The sequence below is a fragment of the Sinohyriopsis cumingii genome, unplaced genomic scaffold, assembly GCF_028554795.1.
Source record: "Sinohyriopsis cumingii isolate HCF-2022 unplaced genomic scaffold, ASM2855479v2 utg001527l, whole genome shotgun sequence".
Lineage (NCBI taxonomy): Eukaryota > Metazoa > Mollusca > Bivalvia > Unionida > Unionidae > Sinohyriopsis > Sinohyriopsis cumingii.
The window spans coordinates 800,482-820,004 of NW_028316012.1; the positions used below are offsets into that span (position 1 = coordinate 800,482).

The following is a 19,523-nucleotide window of genomic DNA, read 5'->3' on the forward strand; positions in this document are numbered from 1 at the left end:
AAAAGTTGTATCTTCCTCTAGTGTGACTAATATTGGATGGATAAGACCCATGCATTGTGACGGAAAATGTCCGGAAGGAAACTGCGATTGTCCATGTGGTTACCATTGTAATTGCGTAACGGAGTTTGCAGACGAGTGCGATTGTGAGCCTTGCGATGGGACCGATGCTGTACCTTGTGACCTGAGCGATGCCGTAAAGCATCATGGGAACTTTAGTGCCCCTACCCCTGTCATGGAAAGTGATGCTGTGCGTGTCAAACCTGTGGGATGCGAAAGCGATGCTGCTCGTCCTCTTGGACATTTTACTGGGTTTCGTTTTAAAGGGGAATGTCGACCTTCACGTTTACCTCCCTACGGATGTCATCCAGCCCTGAGCAAACTCCTACCCATTTCACTCAACCCTCATCGAAACGAACCTGTGAAAGACGAATATTCGTTTCCTGTGCGTTTGTCGGAATACTGCGACTTTGAAAATCGTCTTCAATCGTTCAAAGGAAAATGGCCAAAGTATCTGGGAGGACCGACCCCCGAAGAATTAGCCAGAGCCGGATTTTTCTACTTGGGCGAAGGAGATAAAGTCAAGTGCTTCAGTTGCGGTGTGTCACTTCACCACTGGGAACCGCAAGATTCGGCCTTCGTTGAACATGCTCGATGGTCACCGAATTGTCATTACTTACCTTTAGTGGGACCGAGACATTGAAGTAACTTCTTACCATAATCATTTGTTCATGGATACTTTACAAGAGAACATTCGTGCTTTGCCTGTGGAGTTGAGAGAACGCATTTACCGAGAGCTGGTCAAAATACAAGTGAAACGTAAAGAACAATTGCATCCGATACGTCACCGGTGTTTGAACCACTGGTACCTGAAGGCTATACAAGGACTGATTCAATTGAAAGTGTTCCATTGGACAGACATTGATCAACGACCTTCTGGTTATAAAAAGGAAAGGTTTGGTATGGACGATTGTAGTTACTACATTGTAAACGTATTGCATCGAATTCAAGAGGAAGAGTTAACGAATTACAAACTTTTTGAACACAATGTCAACTTGGTGAAAGAGGAAACTTCTGAACGAATTGTAATGTGTAGATTAGTGACTCAACGATTTAAATTCGACACTGAAGTGAAACCATGTTTGTGCAAAGAGTACATTTCTTGTGTCAGACCAAAGAGGATTTAGTATGACCTATTCATGGATACTTTACAAGAGAACATTCGTGCTTTGCCTGTGGAGTTGAGAGAACGCATTTACCGAGAGCTGGTGAAAATACAAGTGAAACGTAAAGAACAATTGCATCCGATACGTCACCAGATCTTTAACCACTGGTACTTGAATGGTATAAAAGAACTGATTCGTCAGAAATTCTTTCAATGGTCAGACATTGTTCAACACTTTGAGGTCGCTAATGATCGACATGTTCATAATTATGGTTACTTCGAGATTCACCTACAGCAATACATTGAGGAAGACAAGTTAAAGGATTACCAACATATTTTACGTGGAATCTACTTAGAGGAAGAGGAAACACCTAAACGAACTCTGACGTTTCGGTTACAGTATGCAAGATTTAGATTCCCTACTGGAGAACGAAGATCTCTGGCTAGAAAGTACGTCTATTGCATCCGAAAAAAAGAGAATATAAAAACAGGCTGCCATGCCACGGTTTATGTCACATGTCATCCAACAGATTCCGTGGAAGGAACTCAATGACCATATTCAAACCGTGGATCATTACCATCAATTATTACAAGAACTGTATCCATTCAATTTTGGACGACAAGTGGTGTGTGTCTTAGTGACTTGTTTTCTGGGATTTCGTTTACCAGCCGATTCTTTGTGGACTCTTTACGATCAGTACTTACCACCTCCATGGCCTTAAATGGTCACGAAAAACTCCTTTTGTTCAAAGCCTTGCGTTTTCATCTGGATACTTCTCGACCTCAACAGGAAAAAAAGATTCGTCAACTTTTAGCGACCCAAGACGTGTATGACGATGTGTGTGTAGCTTGTGACTTACACCCTCATTGGACAGATGTTCGTGATTGGAAAAAGGGGGGTTTTGAGGCTTGGACCCAAGAAGTGGCCCAGTATGCACAAGAGTTGTTCAAGGAAAAAAGTTACTTTTCAACCCGTGTTAGTGACGGTGCCAGAAGAACCCGTCACCGAGAACAACCACTCGCTTCAGGACAGGACTGTCATGGACATGCCTGAAAGGTCATTCCGGGAGGACACTTGTGTGACAATACCTCATGTAGAGACTGTAAGAACATTACACACTGTCCCTAGGACATCTTGGTTAACCAAAACATGTTGTACAGACACTTGTTTATATTCCACTTTGATCGCTTTGCTGTGTTTTATATTCCTGTACATCACTATTTGGGTTGTATGTATTTTTGTCTTTCGTGTTCATATTTGAAACATTCAATAAACGTGTTCTGAAAAAGTATATAAACTCTTGTCTTGTTTGTTTTTTCGTGTCACAAGTGACATTTCTCATGCCATGGCTACCTCTGCTGTCTCTGCTCCCTCTTCCTCTACTGTCAAAGTCATCGACGAACACTTAGATCGTGCCAGTTGGGAGGCTTTGTATCTTCGCCATCCCTTTAACATGCTCATTGCTGGACCTAGCGGTTCAGGCAAAACCGAATTCGTCAAACGTTTGATCGAACATAAACATCATTTGATCGATCGACCCCCTCAACGGATCGTGTGGTGTTACAAAGAGTGGCAATCGGCGTACAACCTCTTGCGAGAAAGTCAAGGCGATTCCATCGTGTTTGTGGAAGGCATTCCTAAAGAAGACGATGGCATCGTCTCTGACTCCCGTCTAACCCATTTGGTCATTTTCGACGACATGTTAGGAGAAGACGAAGAAGAAATTAAATTGTGGTTCACGCGCAAAGGGCATCACCGTAATGCCAGTGTCGTTTACATCACCCAAAATTTGTTTCAACAAAGTAAAGCCCATCGCACCATCAGTCTCAATGCGCATTACGTGGTCTTGTTTAAAAGCCCTCGAGATAAATCGCAAGTGCAAGTCTTAGCCAAACAGTTAGGAACGCCTTGGCTGACTCAGGCGTACGACGATGCCACTCAAACGCCACACGCCTATTTACTCGTCGATTTGAAACCTACGACTCCCGAGGATTTGCGATTTCGTACCCACTTGTTTCACCACTGGTGCCAAGACGGAGGGCCTGTCCTGTACACGTCTCCGTCCTCGACTTCATTTCACTCCTCCCATGAAAAAAATCTATAAAAACCTCAGACCCTTTTTCGTCTGTCTCACACAGTGTGAACATGACGTCCCTTCAGTCACATCTTCCCGTCAAATTGATTCGTGCCTTGTATGGCATCAGCCGAGAAAAAGATCCACAAACACGAGCTCGTGTCTTAGAAGCTAGTCTCAAAGAAGTCTTACGATGGTTCACGGTGACGGCACGTCAATTACTCCAAGGAATCATTCAGATTCCTCATCAAACCCAACGCTTTTTCGATCGAAACAAAGTCGCTTTGGTCCAACTGGCCGATCCCCGCATCGACACTCAAACCAAAAAACAAATCATTTTGAAACCTGGAGGGAGCGGTACTCTAGGAGGGGTCATCATTCGCTCACTCTTAAGATGGGATCCTAATGCCCCCAAAGTTATCCCCAAGACAAAAGTCCAACGAAGCCCCAAGAAGAAAAAGAAAAAGACCAAGTCCCCAAGAAGAATAACTTCTCCAGTGGCAGGACCCTCCTCTTACCAGACACCACCACCATCACCCCGGAAAAAGAAAAGAAGCCCCCAGAAAAAGAAACAGAGAAAAAGTCCCCAGAAAAAGAAAAGTCCACAGAAGAAGAAGAAAACTAGTCGCAAGAGAGGCACTTCGGCCAGGACGCAACCTTACACTCGCAAGCCACGACCTGCCACAGTGTCTCCGGCAGCCTCACGTTTGTCCACTTCTCCGTTGATGTCACCAGGAACTGAAGAGTACTTGGAGACGTTGATCACACCAAGAACTTCTCCGTTGATGACCCCCAAAAGAACTTCCCCAGTGGCAGGACCTTCCAATTTAGCGGCAGTGGCTGCTGCTCACAAAGTACCTTCTCCCAAAATCAAAGTCCATGAAAGATCGGGCATGTTACAAAGTTTACTGGATTTGTCCAAGCAAGAACTGGCTCGATTTAGTCCGTTACGTACCCCTGCACGACGTGTCATGCCTGTCCTCAAACTGATAAAACGTAAAGACAATCAGTGGCGACGAGTTCCAGTATAAAAAGACCTGTGACCAAGTCGGGGGTATCAGTGAACTTGTAAAAGATGTCACCTCCAAGAAGCCACAAAAGAAAGAGACAAAGGCAGACGCGTCATCCGACAAAGCGCTTAGCCAAGCATCGACGTTACCCTAAAAAAAGACACAGTCGTTCCAAGAAAAAGAGGCGTCAACAAAGGGGAGGATTCCTTGGCGATTTTCGGAAAAACATTGTCACCTTTATGACAAAGCGATAGTCCCAGAAAAAAAGATAAAAGGGTGTGCGTTAAGTCATCGACGTTAGTGTCTGTTCGGTGAATGTCCCGGAACCCACAAGCAAAAATGTCACCCTCCAGAAAACCCCAAGGAAAAAAAAGGAAAGGACTGCCACCACGTTTAGCCAAACATGGGGACCTGTTATCTGTCCTGTCCAAAGCTTCTCCACCCCTACGAAAAAAACTCATTCAAACGGCCTCCAAAGAGGTCATCGATACCGTGTGCGAATGTTGTTTGAACGTTTTGAAAGGCACGATCCCTTTGTCCAAACACCAGAAACAATGCTTAGGCAAACATCGTCACGTTCTTCGGAAAATGGTTCAAAAGAAAATTCCCATTCGTCAAAAAAAGAAGATGTTGGTCCAACGTGGAGGCATTTTACCTCTCTTGTTAGGCCCCATACTAAAAGGAGTCTTGGGAACCATGTTGGGAGGACTGATGGGAGCAAGATAAAAAGGCCTTCGGAAGTCCCAAGATCTCAGAATTCATCCCTGACAACCCCATGGAAGGACGAAAACTAGCTTTAGTGCCTTACAAACGATGGATGGAATACCATCGGTGGCAAGAACAACGCACCCCGCATTTACCTCCCAATCCCAATTTGAGCGAAATGTCCCAGTTACAACACGAATTGCAGTCCTTGATGGATCGCCAAGATTTGTCCGAAACAGAAAAATCGCAAAAGTACGGTCAACTCTTGCAACGATTGCAACTCTTTCACCAGAAAGCTTTAGACGAAACAGCTCTACCCACTCTGAAAGATTTTAAGACCTTGATGAAAAGTCCAGCACCATCACCAGTACCAGTACCAGTACCAGTGGTCAAGACAGAAAAAGGAGAAGAAGAAGAGGAAGGGTTTCTAACTCCACCAGAAAAAGTACGCAAGTTAACAACACCACCTACCTCCAGAATTGGATGGATTAAAAAGATGATGGCCACCCCTTCTTCATCACAAGAGAAAAAGAAAGTGAAGACAGAAGTGAAGACAGAAGTGAAACAAGAACAGATATCCCCTGCACAGACATCCTCCTCCTCTTCGACACCTATTGCTGGTCGCACACGCAAAGCCTTGCAATCCAAGAAAATACCCCAAGAGAAAAAGAGTAGCCTCTTCCAAGAGTGGGTGCCTTATTAACACATCAACCAACACAAAAAATGGAAAAAGTCTTAGCCAGCATTTACTACGATCCCTCCCATCCTGCAGGTTACGCAGGAGTTCAAAAATTGTATCGTGCTGCCAAAACTCGACTGAAAAGTCTCCGTTTACCTCAAGTGCAACGATGGTTACAAGAACAAGCTACCTACACTTTACACAAACCCATTCGACGCAAGTTTGCCAGAAGTCGCACCCGAGTGGAAGGCATCGATCATCAATGGCAAGCCGATTTAGCCGATGTCTCTCATTTGGCCAGCTACAATCGCGGCTACAAATATTTGTTTTGTGTCATCGACGTCTTTTCCAAATTTGCCTGGGTCGTGCCCTTGACTTCCAAATCGAGCAGCGAGTTAGTGCGAGCCCTGCAACGGGTGTTGAAACAAAGCGGTCGTCGCCCTCTTCGATGGCAAACGGACAAAGGCACCGAATTTCTGAACCAAGCTTTCCAAAAAGAATTAAAGAAACGTGACATTCATTTTTTTACCACCGAGAATCCCGAAACCAAAGCCAGTATCGTGGAACGTTTTCAACGTACTTTGAAAGAACGCATGTGGAAATATTTTACGCATCACCACACTCTGAAGTACATCGACATCTTACCGCACCTGGTGCAAGCGTACAACCAATCTTACCATCGAAGCATCGGACGTGCCCCGCAAGACGTGACTTCCGACAACGAAGTGCTGGTGTTCGAGCGCCTGTTCGGTACGTCCCCGACGAGGGCTGTCCCCAAGAAAAGTGGAGAGTTGACCGTGGGAGATTGGGTGCGCATTGGCAAAACCAAACGCACTTTCGACAAAGGTTACTTACCTAACTGGACGACCGAACTGTTTCGCGTCACTGGACGAGTACATGGCCGTCATCCTACCGTCTATAAATTGGAAGACATGAACGGAGAAGTACTCAAAGGAACGTTTTATTTGCCCGAGTTACAACGTGTCACCAAAAAAGAAGACGACGTGTACGACATCGAAAGCATTCTCGAACGCAGAACCCGTAAAGTGGGCAAACGACGTGTCAAAGAAGTCAAAGTACGTTGGAAAGGATATCCACCCAGTTTCGATTCTTGGATCGACGCTTCGCAAGTCATCGACTATAAAAAGAAGAAGTGACCATCATGCCCTTTCACACAGTAGCAGACGCAGCTACGTCGACCAGTCCTTCTTCCCCTAGTTCTTCTGTGCAAGATTTACAAAAACAACCCTTGTGGGTGTGGTGTGGAGAACGTGTGCCTAAAACGCAAATCGTCTTTTTCTGCCAAATCTTCGTGGTGTATTGTGTCATCGGGGCAGCCATCGCCAATTTGAGTTTGCAACAAGGAGACAAACAATTGTGGACCATTTTATTGAGCAGTTGCATCGGTTACCTGCTTCCCAATCCCTCCCTGAAATTCTCCTCGAACGGGAACGTTGTGTCCAGTGCCAGTGCCAGTCACCACTCCAACAACCACAACCAGAACCCCATTTTGGGCGGAGACACACCTCTGACATCCACTAATATTCCCTCGGACAGCCACAGAACTCTGGAATTATGAGTCACCAAAACCAATTTTACTTAACCTTACCCAGTGACAGTTCCATGGAGGTGTTTCCCCACAACACGTTGTGCTGTTACACGGCCAAATTACCTCAGGCCATCCCCTTAGATCACGAAGCCCATTGGGAAGTGGCTTTAGTGGAAATCATTCACCCGACCCAAGTCCTCAATGTCATTCCCAATCAAAATTTTTTTAATGTGGAAGTTCATGACGAGTCATTGCAACAGGAGTTGAATAAGAAAGTCACGTATGACAATAAAATCTATAATGAGAAAACTCAAAAATGGACCTACCACTTTTTAATTCCCCCAGGTTATTATTTCAGTGGTCAACATTTGGTCAACGTCATAGCTGCCAAGTTTAATGGCGTGTTTGGGAAAGCTTTGGAGCATGCCAAAATAAGTGTCACCATGGAGTACCACAAAGTAGCTCGTCGCTTCTCGATGAGATTTGAGCGGAGTAAAATCGTGTCCATTTTATTTTGTCCTGAATTGTTTGACATGTTGGGCGGAGACATGAACCTGAGAATGAGCATACTCAAGAACAACGAATTACCCATCGTTTACGACAACGAGTCTTTTAGCAAGTTATTTCGTACCCCAGTAGAACTGAACCAAGGACTGAATTTGATGTTCGTGTACTCCGATGTGGTGGAATACAACGTGGTGGGACACACCTCCGTGCCGTTACTGCGTGTCATTCCTTTCAAAGTGGATTCTGCCGCAAACGCTGACGAGGAAGGTGGAAACACTTACCACGTTCACCGCGAATTTGTCCATCCTCATTATTTGCCGGTGAGCAAGTCGTATTTGGACACGGTCAACATTACTATAAAAGGAGATTTGGGACAAAATATTCCATTCACCAAAGGAAAAGTCACGGTGAAACTCCATTTTCGAAAACGGTTCTCTCACGATTCGTAAGCAAGTCATGTATCCAGTGTACCAAGGGGTTGCACGACAGCGAGGACACGGTTTAGGAGATATGTTAAAATCGGCCTTTCGTTCGGTGGCCCCGGTGTTGAAACCGATGGTGACACGCGGATTGCACGCCTTGAAAGATGCGGCACTGACGCAAGGCAAAGAATTTCTCCAAAATGTCATCATCGACAAACAAAACCCTAAAGAAGCCTTCATGAGGGCAGGCAAAAATGTCCTGCTGCAAACGGGTAAAGACATTTTAGGCCGACGAGACACACCTATAAATGCCCTGCACGCTACCGAGTCAGGCATTCAGCAAGGACAAGGCAGAAAGAGACGACGAAGAAAACACCCTTTCACCAGACTTCAAGCTAGAAAAGCCAAGAAAAGAAGAACCGTTCGAGACTTAGACGTTTTCGATTATTGAGACACAGAAAAAATGATGCACCGAGAGTCATGTGCTTGTTCCAAGACGGAACTGGATATGTTTGCCATGCCCCCCACCATGATGACGATGCAAGAATCCCAGTGGGTGGAATTTCATCCCGTCTCCTCTTTGACGGATTCCGCTCCCATCGAGTTCGAAATCAAAGGACAACCCGAAGATTACATCGATCTGAATAGCAGTTACCTGTATTTGAAAGTCAAAGTGATCAAAACTGACAACACCAATCCTGGAGCCAATGATAGGGTAGCGCCCGTCAACAATTTCATGCATTCCTTGTTCAGCGAAGTGGACTTGTACTTGAATAACAAACTGGTCAGCAGCAGCATGGATACTTACCCATATCGTGCCTACTTGGAAAATCTCTTGACGTACGGAAAAGAAGCCAAGAATACTCATCTGGATGCTTGCATGGTATGGAAACCTGACACGGCAGGTGCAGGCACGTTTAGCGACACAGCCCTGACAGAAGATGACAATCCTCACAATGTGGGGTTTAACACACGTAGAACTAAAATTTTGCAAGGACGTAGTTTAGAACTGATGGATCGTTTGCATTTGGACATGTGGTTACAAGAAAAGTATTTACTGAACGGAGTTGATATTCGCCTGAGACTGAATCGTAGCACTGCCGCTTTCCATTTGATGGCCCATGCCAACGAATACAAAACTGTTATCCAAGAAGCCAGACTTTACGTACGCCGTGTGGAAGTGTTACCTAAAGTGGGAAACGACATCAGTCAGACGTTGAGCAGAACGACCGCCAAGTATCCCATAAGACGTGTGGAAGTGAAAACGTTCACCATTCCTGTTGGACAGCGATCCATGATCGAAGATCATCTGTTCCAAGGACAGTTACCCAAGCGTTTGATCGTTGGTATCGTCAGGAATTCAGCTTTCAATGGACTTCATAACGAAAATCCTTTTGAGTTTCGACACTCTAGCGTGTCCAAAATCGAAGTCAGTCGTGACGGCAAGACCTTGTGTACACGACCCTTTGAGCCTAACTTTGCCCAGAACAATTACTTGAGATCGTACTTGTCCCTGTACGAAGCCACCGGACAGTTAGGAACCAATACCAGTCACGGTATTACGTACGAGGATTATGCAGGAGGCTATGCTTTGTGGGCCTTTGATTTCACTCCAGACCAAGGCAGAGACGAGGGACATTTCCACCCTATAAAATCTGGCGAGATTCGTGTGGAAATTCAGTTTGCAAATCGAGACCCTGCTGATCCAACGTTGAACGTGATCCTGTATGCAGAATTTGACAATACGATAGAAATCAACAGTTTGAGAGAAGTCATTCTAGATTACTAGAAGCCATGGAAGACTGTTATCCCTCTTTACCTAGTGAAGAAACTTTGGACATGAAATGTGAGGAGACCGTGGAAGGAGAATCCCAAGACAAAGACGAAGAAATTGTCATGATGAAGTCGAGATGGCCAGAACAAGAAGCCCATTTAGTCTCCTGTTTTGCCAAACACTTGGTCGACAAAATGACGGAATTGATCAAGAAAAATTGTTATGGATGTCAAAACGATCATCCCAGTCAAATTCAACACGATAAATGCCTGATGTTGAGTCAAGAAGAAAAATTGGACGAGTATCTGGACGAAGCTTGGAGTCTCATCTCAAACAAAGACGTGTTGCACCAGTGGTATAAAGACTTGCGTGAACATTCTTGTCCACCATTAACCACTCAAGAGATCCATCGTATCGAAGCTCTCCTGAATCAGAGTGAGGAAACAGAACGAATAACCGTTTATTCGTCAGACATTTTCAAGCAAAAAGTCAGGATCGAATTGACGACTTATTATTACCTGTGAAGAAGAAAAAAACACAAATCAATGGATACCTGGGAACTTTATTACCTTTTGAACCACAGTTCGTATACGGCTTCTTGGAATCCTGTCGTCTGTGCTAAAGATGAACTCCCTCATCGCAAACCTAAAGACCATCAAGCTTACGTGATCAACACGGACGAAAGTCATCTCCCAGGAACCCACTGGGTAGCCGTCTACTTTCCTCAAGAAGGATGTGTGGAATATTTCGATTCGTACGGATTGCCCCCTTTGGAAGACGATATCATCGACTTTATGAGAAGAAATGCTCAAACCACCCGATTCAATAACGTGAAATTACAAGGCACAGATTCCTTGGTGTGTGGACAGTACTGTGTGTATTTTCTGCATCATCGCAGCCTGGGCTATTCCTTAGAACATTTAGTGACTCATTTCGATCCTCGTTCTTCTGCTAGAAATGATGTGAAAGTAGATCGATGGTTTTGTGACCATTATGCTTATCTTTTGTCTCAAGCTAGGAAACGTAGTGTCCATTAATGGCCTAATGATTTCCAACAGTGGAAATCACAATTTCATTCACAACGTTGTCAGCCCTGTTCAAAGTAGTTAGTATTTGAAGAAAAAAAATGTTTGTGATTTGAAAAAAATTGTTTGATGTTATAGTGTTGGATTATTGTTAAAAATGTTAGAAATGTTGTTGTTTAGTGTTAAGTGATTTTTGAATAAAAAATGTTGTGTTTTGAAAAAATGCTTTTGTCTTTTGTTTAGCTATAAGAATGTTGAATTGATGCTCTTTCATTTCTTACTATCCCTCTCATGACAATCACTGAACGTTGCGACTCGAAAACCGTGTGGGGGATGTTTTCCTTCACGTCCGCGCTTTCACTTTAAGAACCGGGGTTGTTTCCAGTCTAACCATCCATTGTCGACTCATCCTCCTACGAAGATGTGCTCCAAACTAGCTAAGCTCAACGAAGCCTACGTGAATTTGCATAGGGTCAGACACAGTCTGATACCGAAGCCAGAAGAAATAGAGAATGTGAGAATGTTAAAAATCACTGAAGACCTGATAGAAGAGCTCTTCAGAGAAGAAGTGAACAGGGAGAAAGAAGAATGGACGGAGAAGTACAGACTTCAAAAACAGCAACAACAACAACAACAACAACAGCAGCAGCAACCTGAACCTGACAGAGGCTTTGTCGATTGCCGTATCGACACCAAAGAGTTCTTCTTCTCTTTCCGAAGAAGCAGACCTATCGCCAGAAAGTCTATCCTCAGAGGACATCGCATTCTTAGAAACTAAAAAAGAATGCCATAGCAAACAAAAAAACAGCCCTTTTCAGGGCTACCCCAATACTCTAGAAAAGAAGTAACGATCGATTTGCCAATGTGTGTGTAGGTAGAGTAGTGTGAAAATAAACACTAACTCTTTTTAAAAATGTGAGGGTATGTGTTGGTGTGTTAGTAAGAGCTCAAGTAAGTTGGTGTGGATAGTAGATTAAAATGATATCTTTTCTTAGTGTTTGAGGTGTATATTTGGAGTTAGATTGAATTGCTTTGCGTATGTGGATAGTCTATTGAAGTGATTTATAAAAAAATTTTAAAATAGTGATGGGTAGCATAAAAAAGTGAGTGAGTGTTTGTTTTAGGTCCGCGCGTTGTTGTTGTTGTTTCTTGGTCATGATCTAGGTAAGATGAATTTTATGTTATTAGGGGGATGTTTTCCTTCACGTCCGCGCTTTCAGTATAAATTGAAACTCGTTCGGCAGTCCAGCTACCCTTGTTGATTGATCAACACCAAAAAATGAACACGAGACTTGAGAAACTGTTGGAGCTTCATGTGCATCTGGAATATGCCAGGCGCATATTAAATGAACTGGCCGCGGAAGCCATTGTCGAGGAGGGAAGGATAAGAGAGGAGGAAAGAAGAAACAAAGAAGAGGAGGAGAGAAGATATAAAGAAGAAGAAAGAAGATATAAAGAGGAAAGAAGAAACAAAGAAGAGGAGGAGGAAAAGGAGAGAAGAAATTTCAAAATCCCAGAGAGCGAAAATTGGGATTCTGAAGCGACATATCCTGCCTCTGCTCTCTCCCCCCAAAAGGTAAAAAGTAACTGGGGGATAAGATGTGTATGTGGCGCCAGGCCTGGAAGGTGCCACCATTAACCAGGTGTCCATGAAGTTCCAAACAAAAACAGCCCTTTTCAGGGCTACCCAATACTCTAGAAAAGAAATAACTATTAATTTGCCAATGTGTGTAGGTAGAGTAGTGTGTATATAAACACTAACTCTTATTTTAGATAGTGTGAGGGTATGAGTTTGTGTGTTTGTGTGTTTGTGTTTGTAAGAGCTCAGGTATGTTAGTGTGGATAGTAGATTATGGGTTTGTTAGCGTATGTGAAGAGTATAGTTAGGGTTTTATTATATGAAATGAGAAAGTAGGGGGATGTTTTCCTTCACGTTCGCGCGATGTTGGGTCATCATCTAGGTAAGATCCATTTTATGTTTTAGGGGGATGTTTTCCTTCACGTTCGCGCTTTTCGTATAAGAAGCCACAGTGCTCGTTGTTCAAACCATTCTGCAAAGAATACAAAGAAGATGGCTTCTAACCAAATGGACAAAATGGAAAAATTGCAAAACGTCCTCGACAATTTAGGAATGATAGAGCAAATGTTGGTTAACCTAAACGAGGATCACTATTCATATAGTCCCCATCGAGTGAAGATGGAGATAAACAATTTACGAAAAATGAAGGTAATCATCAGTGATCTGTTGAAAGAAATAAAGGAGGAGAAGGAGGATGAAGAGGAAAAGATAAGAATAAGAACATGGAACGAAAAAATTGAAAAAGAAGAGGAAAATGAGAAGAGGAAGAAAGAAGAGGAGGAGGAAGAGAAGAAAGAAGAGAAGGAGAAAAAAAAGAAGAGAAAGAGTGTTGGAGATAAAATAAGAAGTTGGTGGAGGAAAAGAAGAAATTAGAAGAAGAAAACCCAAAGGCCCTTTTCAGGGCCCCCATATATCTCGAAAAGAGATAGTCTTTGAATTGCCTACCCCTTTTTTAAAAAATTTTTTTTATTTTTTTTATTTTTTAAAAAAAATCCTATATTCAATTTCCCTTGACGCTAGATTGACCCACGATTTATTCCCATGTTAAATTCCCCTTGTACGTAGAGTGACCCACGATTTATTCCCATGTTAAATTCCCCTTGTACGTAGAGTGACCCACGATTTTTCGCCATGTTAAATTTCCATTGTACGTAGAGTGACCCAGGGGTGTTTTGAGTGGAATTCCCATTGTACGTAGGGTGCCCCACTTCACTACTCACACACACACACACACACACACACTAAACCCTTGTTTTTAAGGAAGGTAAGTTGTGTGCTTCTGTGGTTCGCGCTACTCTTAAATTTTGTTATATGGATGTATTACTATATTCCTATACGAATTTACAAAAACGTTTTTGCTTTTCAGCTATTTCTGTATGATCCACAATGGATTTTATTTGATTAAAAGGGCTTAATTATTCTATCAGGGTAAGTTTTTGGCAGGTTGCCATGAAACTGCTGCACGTTTCACGATTGGTTGTACATAGACTATTCGTGCACAGTTAAAGAAATAAGGGGGAAAGAAAGCAGCGGTTAAAAAGTAGATATTTAGTAGAATGTTTGATAATTTCCAAATTTTTTAGATGCAAAACTGTATTATACGGCTTGATTAGTTTCTTTGCTATTTTGATTCATACATTGAAAATGAAAATAATGAATAAATATAATGAACGATTTCAATCCTTGAGAACCTTTGCAGATAATAATACGTTTACCCTTTATTTGCACATAATATCACGTTTTCCCTTGAACTATATTTATCGAACGGCCATACTAATATTTAACTGAGAACTTCGATATTTTCCTGCCCACTGCCATCTTTGGAATCTGGACATATTTGTATAATAGGGACAATGCAATTAAGCGGTATTTAAAATTCCGTGGTGCGGTCTGAATTCATATTACTCATAGAGCTTTGATTGGCAGAGAACTTCGTTCTGTAATTTCTCATTTAGAGGCAAACGGAAATGTCAGGACTGAAGCAACGATAATCAGATAAAATCTTACACCCGAAATCTCTTGTGCTTAAGAAAATCATGTACAGATGATAACCGGTGCTCTCTCTCTCCCTCTCTGCAGTGATGAAAACTCAACCAAAATGATATGATAATTAACGTATGACTGAGCTTTTTTAATGATGCAAAAAGCCCCCAAACAAGTGTAATTATATAATTAAATGTTCCTGTGTCAGTGTGTTTATTATAAGTATTTCGAACCTGTTTTAAACTATCACTGACTGCTTCTCGTAGGGAGCCTACAAAGATAAACAGATACTGGTAAGAGTACGCTTTCTCTCTTTGTCTGTCTCTTTGTCTGTCTGGTACAAATATTTTAAAAAAACTTTGATTTGAAAAGGAATTTTTAAAGGAATTGAAATATTGCAGATACTGTATATTTTACAGTTTTAAGAAGAAATACTATATTATATGCATGCTAGAATCCATCAACAACTGATTATACTTGTAACACATGCAAATTGTTATACAGTTTTAAGATATATCGTTTTCATTGCTATACAGAATGAAAATATCAGTTACCTTTTTAGACCTGGTTACAAATTACATTTTGAGTCAAACATAATTAGGATGTTCATGAATTCTATTTTCTGCAAGCAGCAAAATACGTTCCATTTATTTGCATTGGGTTTTCTGCATGTTTGTACAAACTTTAGTTCCTAACTCAATCAAGGTTTTTCTCACTAAAGATGTATACTAAGTGGGATATATATTCCCATTGCACCTGTATTTTTAAACACTCGATGCACTAATTCTGTCCGCTATGAACTTGTGTCAGTTGACTCAAGATATATATATATATATATATATATATATATATATATATATATATATATATATATATATATATATATATATATATATATATATATATATATATATATATATATATATATATATATCAGGAATTTGTATATAAATTTGCATGGAACCAAGCATTTTATTTCATCTACCTGTTAGATATTAAAAATCAATATATCAAAAATTACGAACTATATTCATTATCATTGTTACTATGCTGGCCATTTGGTTGATGCAATATTTTGTACGTGCAGGTCTCTTTCAGTCATTTTTTATATATATTTTATCTAAACTGTACTAGATAAATTATTGCCGCGATTGTTAGAACTGCTACTACCATTTTATATATGTTTTTTCTGCCAAATTAAACTTATTTTTGTGAAATAAGGCGGTGTCACGATTTCCTTCAAGCAAACTAACTAGCTATATATAAATACCACAACATTTTAAGGCAGTGTGTTCACAATGTATATACGTTATATTTTGTAATTGTGAGAAAAACATATACAGTACTAAACAAAAAAGCGCAACTGAATGTATACCTATAATGTGGGATTGTTTATTTTAACGGTACTTTTAACTCATTTGCTGGTTTGAAACATGTCCCTGAAATGAAACATAGTGCCGTATATAAAGATACTTCGAGGTACGGCTAGACCTAACGATTATAAATCGACCAACTGTAGAGAGGAGAAGAAGATCAAAATCTATTTTCTTTTCGCCGAACAAGCATACGAAATATCCTGAATATAATCAAAATGAACAATATCACTGAACATTTATTTGACCATTTTTTTACATAGGAAATTTGAATAGTAGGTAAGAAAAAGTATAAGAAGGATGTCAGATAGGATTGAAACCTGTGAGACTACATCGACGAAAAGGCGAGCAAATTTTTTGCATAGTGAACAAATATTTTTCGGAATTATTTTATCGCGAGGTAGCAAGACGGCGGCTGTCAGCGATTGTTTTGATATTGAGGTATATCATGGTAAAAACGTAAGAAAACATTTAACGTTAAGAGATCTCACATCAGGCACTGCATTGGAAATATTAGGCATACTATCCGTTGACTGCTACAGAAGATGGCAATGACTGATGGCTTCAATGATGTCGACATTGATATTGATGACAGCATTCACATTGATCACGTGATATCTTGTGCCTTTCTTGATTTGTCTGAAAATGATAAACATTTTATAAAAATCTTCAAGCACTGTGTATAAGATAGCAAATGAAAACATTTGAAAAGAAGGTAAAATACCTTACCTTGGAGGACAGATATAATAACACAATAAATATGTTAAAACAAGCAAGATATTCATCTACATTGGAGTTACGTTTTCCGATTAGAAAAATAAGTCATATCCTTCTTCCCTAATGCATAACGTATTCATTCAGATCGATAGACCCAACAATGCTTGTAAAGTTGACTTTCCAATCATTCTCCTTGACAGCAACTGGTGAGAATTATTGTTAAAAATCTTGTAATTTCACGTAATTACCTTTCAAACAGTGTTTGATTTGTTCTTCATAACAAATAGATACGGCACAATGTCTATTTGGTGATTGATCGTAAATGTTGGTTCTCTTCCGAGAAGCTAGACACATCATGAGGTTTGCATCAGCTGAGAGAAAGCTCAATGACGAAAATGAATTTACTGATTTTTCTAATAAATATGTTCATTTCAGATCCCAATCAAAACGATGTCCACTTCCGTGATTGTCTTCGTTTGTGTTACACTGTGTAATATCATAGCTGAGACGGACGGACGGCAGTGCTGGTATCGGTTTGGCCGTTGTTATGACAAGGGGGACATGAGGGGAAAATGTGGTGATTCAGGCCGTACTTGCCGTCTTCTTCCAGGAAAGTTCGAATGCAGATGCAGTTCTTCTCCGTATGCCTTTGACCGGACCCATAAACTTCATGGACGCAAAGGGTCCTTAAGACTAGAAAATAATAGTGACACGTGATAACTATATGCATAGTCGACTTTAATTTTCCTTCCGGAAATGAAGACATTCGTCAACATGAATAGAAAACATTAGATGATGCTGACATATTTGTTATATCTGTTTGCTTTCTTTTGCTATTAAAATTAAAATTGTATGGCACGATGTATTCACAAATCCCCCTTTTTATATTCTTGCTTCTTGTTACTTAGTCAAGAATACTAGAAATAAATATTAATTAAAATTAATGGTATTTTTTATGGTGGTACAATGAAATTTCACTTAGGAAATAATTAAAGCAGACTTGTTTTGAATGGCAGTCAAAATAAATTGATAATAATGAAAGCTGTGTCAAACATTTTAAGGTTCATTTTAAATTTATTTATTTGTTTAGATGATACTTATTCAGGCGATACAGTGGGAAATATACCATTATATAACGTCGACTTCGACATATTTTACTTCAATTGCATATTGGTCATACTTAGAAATATCACGCTCATGAAGATGCAGTTGTGTGTCATACGTCTATAGACATAAACACTTACAACACTAAGTATACACAAATACATAGCATGCACACACAATGCAAAACATAACCATATACGTAACATTAAAACATATCTCTTACAAATGCTGGATCATACGGGAAAAGAGATAAGTAAAACAATCGAAAAGAAGAAACGTTTGCGTACAGGGGAGTGACATTGTATATTTCACTCCATATTACCCTCTTCAATTATCTAAGATCGCAAAACAAGTAAATTACACGAAGTGACATTTGCTGGCGTTTGCTACATTTACTGGCTCAATTGTCGCTAGTAAAACCCAAACTGAAATCATTGCTGCCAATGAAAGGAATACATTGTGACATTTGTCATCGTTGCGGAATGTAGTGCTGAGACTTCACCTGAAGACACATGGTTTTATATTAAAACTGGAAGTCTGTTTCAAAGCTTTGTGTCGATTATTGACATGTTCTGTCCGTCTTTGTGTGTGGTCTCTAATGGTATTGCGCACGCTTAAAGACATCGAAAGAAATATGTACTTTGTGAAGTTTGATAGATCTGTATAATTATCTTGGTACGGGAAATGGCGTATCGTTTATAGTATCGTATCGTTGCAAACATATCATGATACCATAATACTCTCTCTCTCTCTCTCTCTCTCTTTATATATATATATATATATATATATATATATATATATATATATATATATATATATATATATATATATATATATATATATTCTGTTTTTCTGGCCTATTTGTAGGAATGACCATAACGATCTAAGCAACTGCAGCGAGGATCATATTTAACAGTAATAGTCAAATTTGTTACGTTAATTTTGCAAATAAAAGTATAATGAAAAATAGGCACGGCAAGTTATGTTTCTAGCCTTTGCAAATAAAAGTCCACCTGTTCCGACATCCATTACAGTTTTCCTTAGCTCTATTGCGTGTGAATTATGATAGGTATATTTCTAACCATATTCAATGACAACCAAATCGTTGATGTTTAAATAATTGACAGGTAATGCAAGCAAAATTAGAATCTGATATTAGAGACGCAAACGTTTCAATACACATTTGTAATGGTGCAAAACGTTTTGTCGCTGTCAGCTTGACATGTAATCATTACGCCAGACGAATGGGATTTGCTCGCAATAAATTGGTAGCTTGCGATATTTAAACTCTATTGTTTGGGGGCGTGATTAAATTTAGTTTAGAGTTTGTTCGGATAAATGTAAGAGAGAAGATGTTACCGTAAGGTCAATGAGCGAAAAATGACAAAGTTAAGTCAAGCCAGAAATAATATTGGTCCATTGGAAATAGTTGTCATAAAATAAAATTATTATGAAATAGTTGTTGATAATGGCGGATTAGAGAGAATAATTTTGACTTCGATTGAAATTAGAGAATGTTTATCCTGATTATCAAAGCAAACAGAGAGGGTAGCGTTTCTCAGACGAAATTCAAAACTCTATGTAAATTTATTTACGATATTTGGCAGTCCCATTTCATCTACTGGAGAGAAGTCTGAGGGACTCTAAGGAAATTAAAAAGTATTTGTTTTCTTTAAATAAATCGTCGAAGGGACGGGAATCTGTAAGTATTTGAGAGTCCCGGAACCAGCTAGATTCGGCAGCTTAGAACAAACAAGCCTCGAAAAGGCACAGAGGTATTGTATCAATTCCGTACCAGATGTACGCTGAGTACGTTTGTAATCACTTGTTGAATATATTCGTTTTAAATTCATACTTCA

The 19,523-nt window shown here is 40.3% G+C and overlaps 1 long non-coding RNA gene across 1 annotated transcript; it reads left to right on the top strand.

Annotated features, from left to right (window-relative positions):
- Positions 1–14,455: 14,455 nt before the first annotated feature.
- On the top strand, positions 14,456–17,504 carry LOC149771994 (uncharacterized). The gene is made up of 2 exons (XR_016418035.1): positions 14,456–14,763; positions 16,996–17,504. It is a non-coding gene; the product is annotated as an uncharacterized LOC149771994 (long non-coding RNA).
- Positions 17,505–19,523: the final 2,019 nt, after the last annotated feature.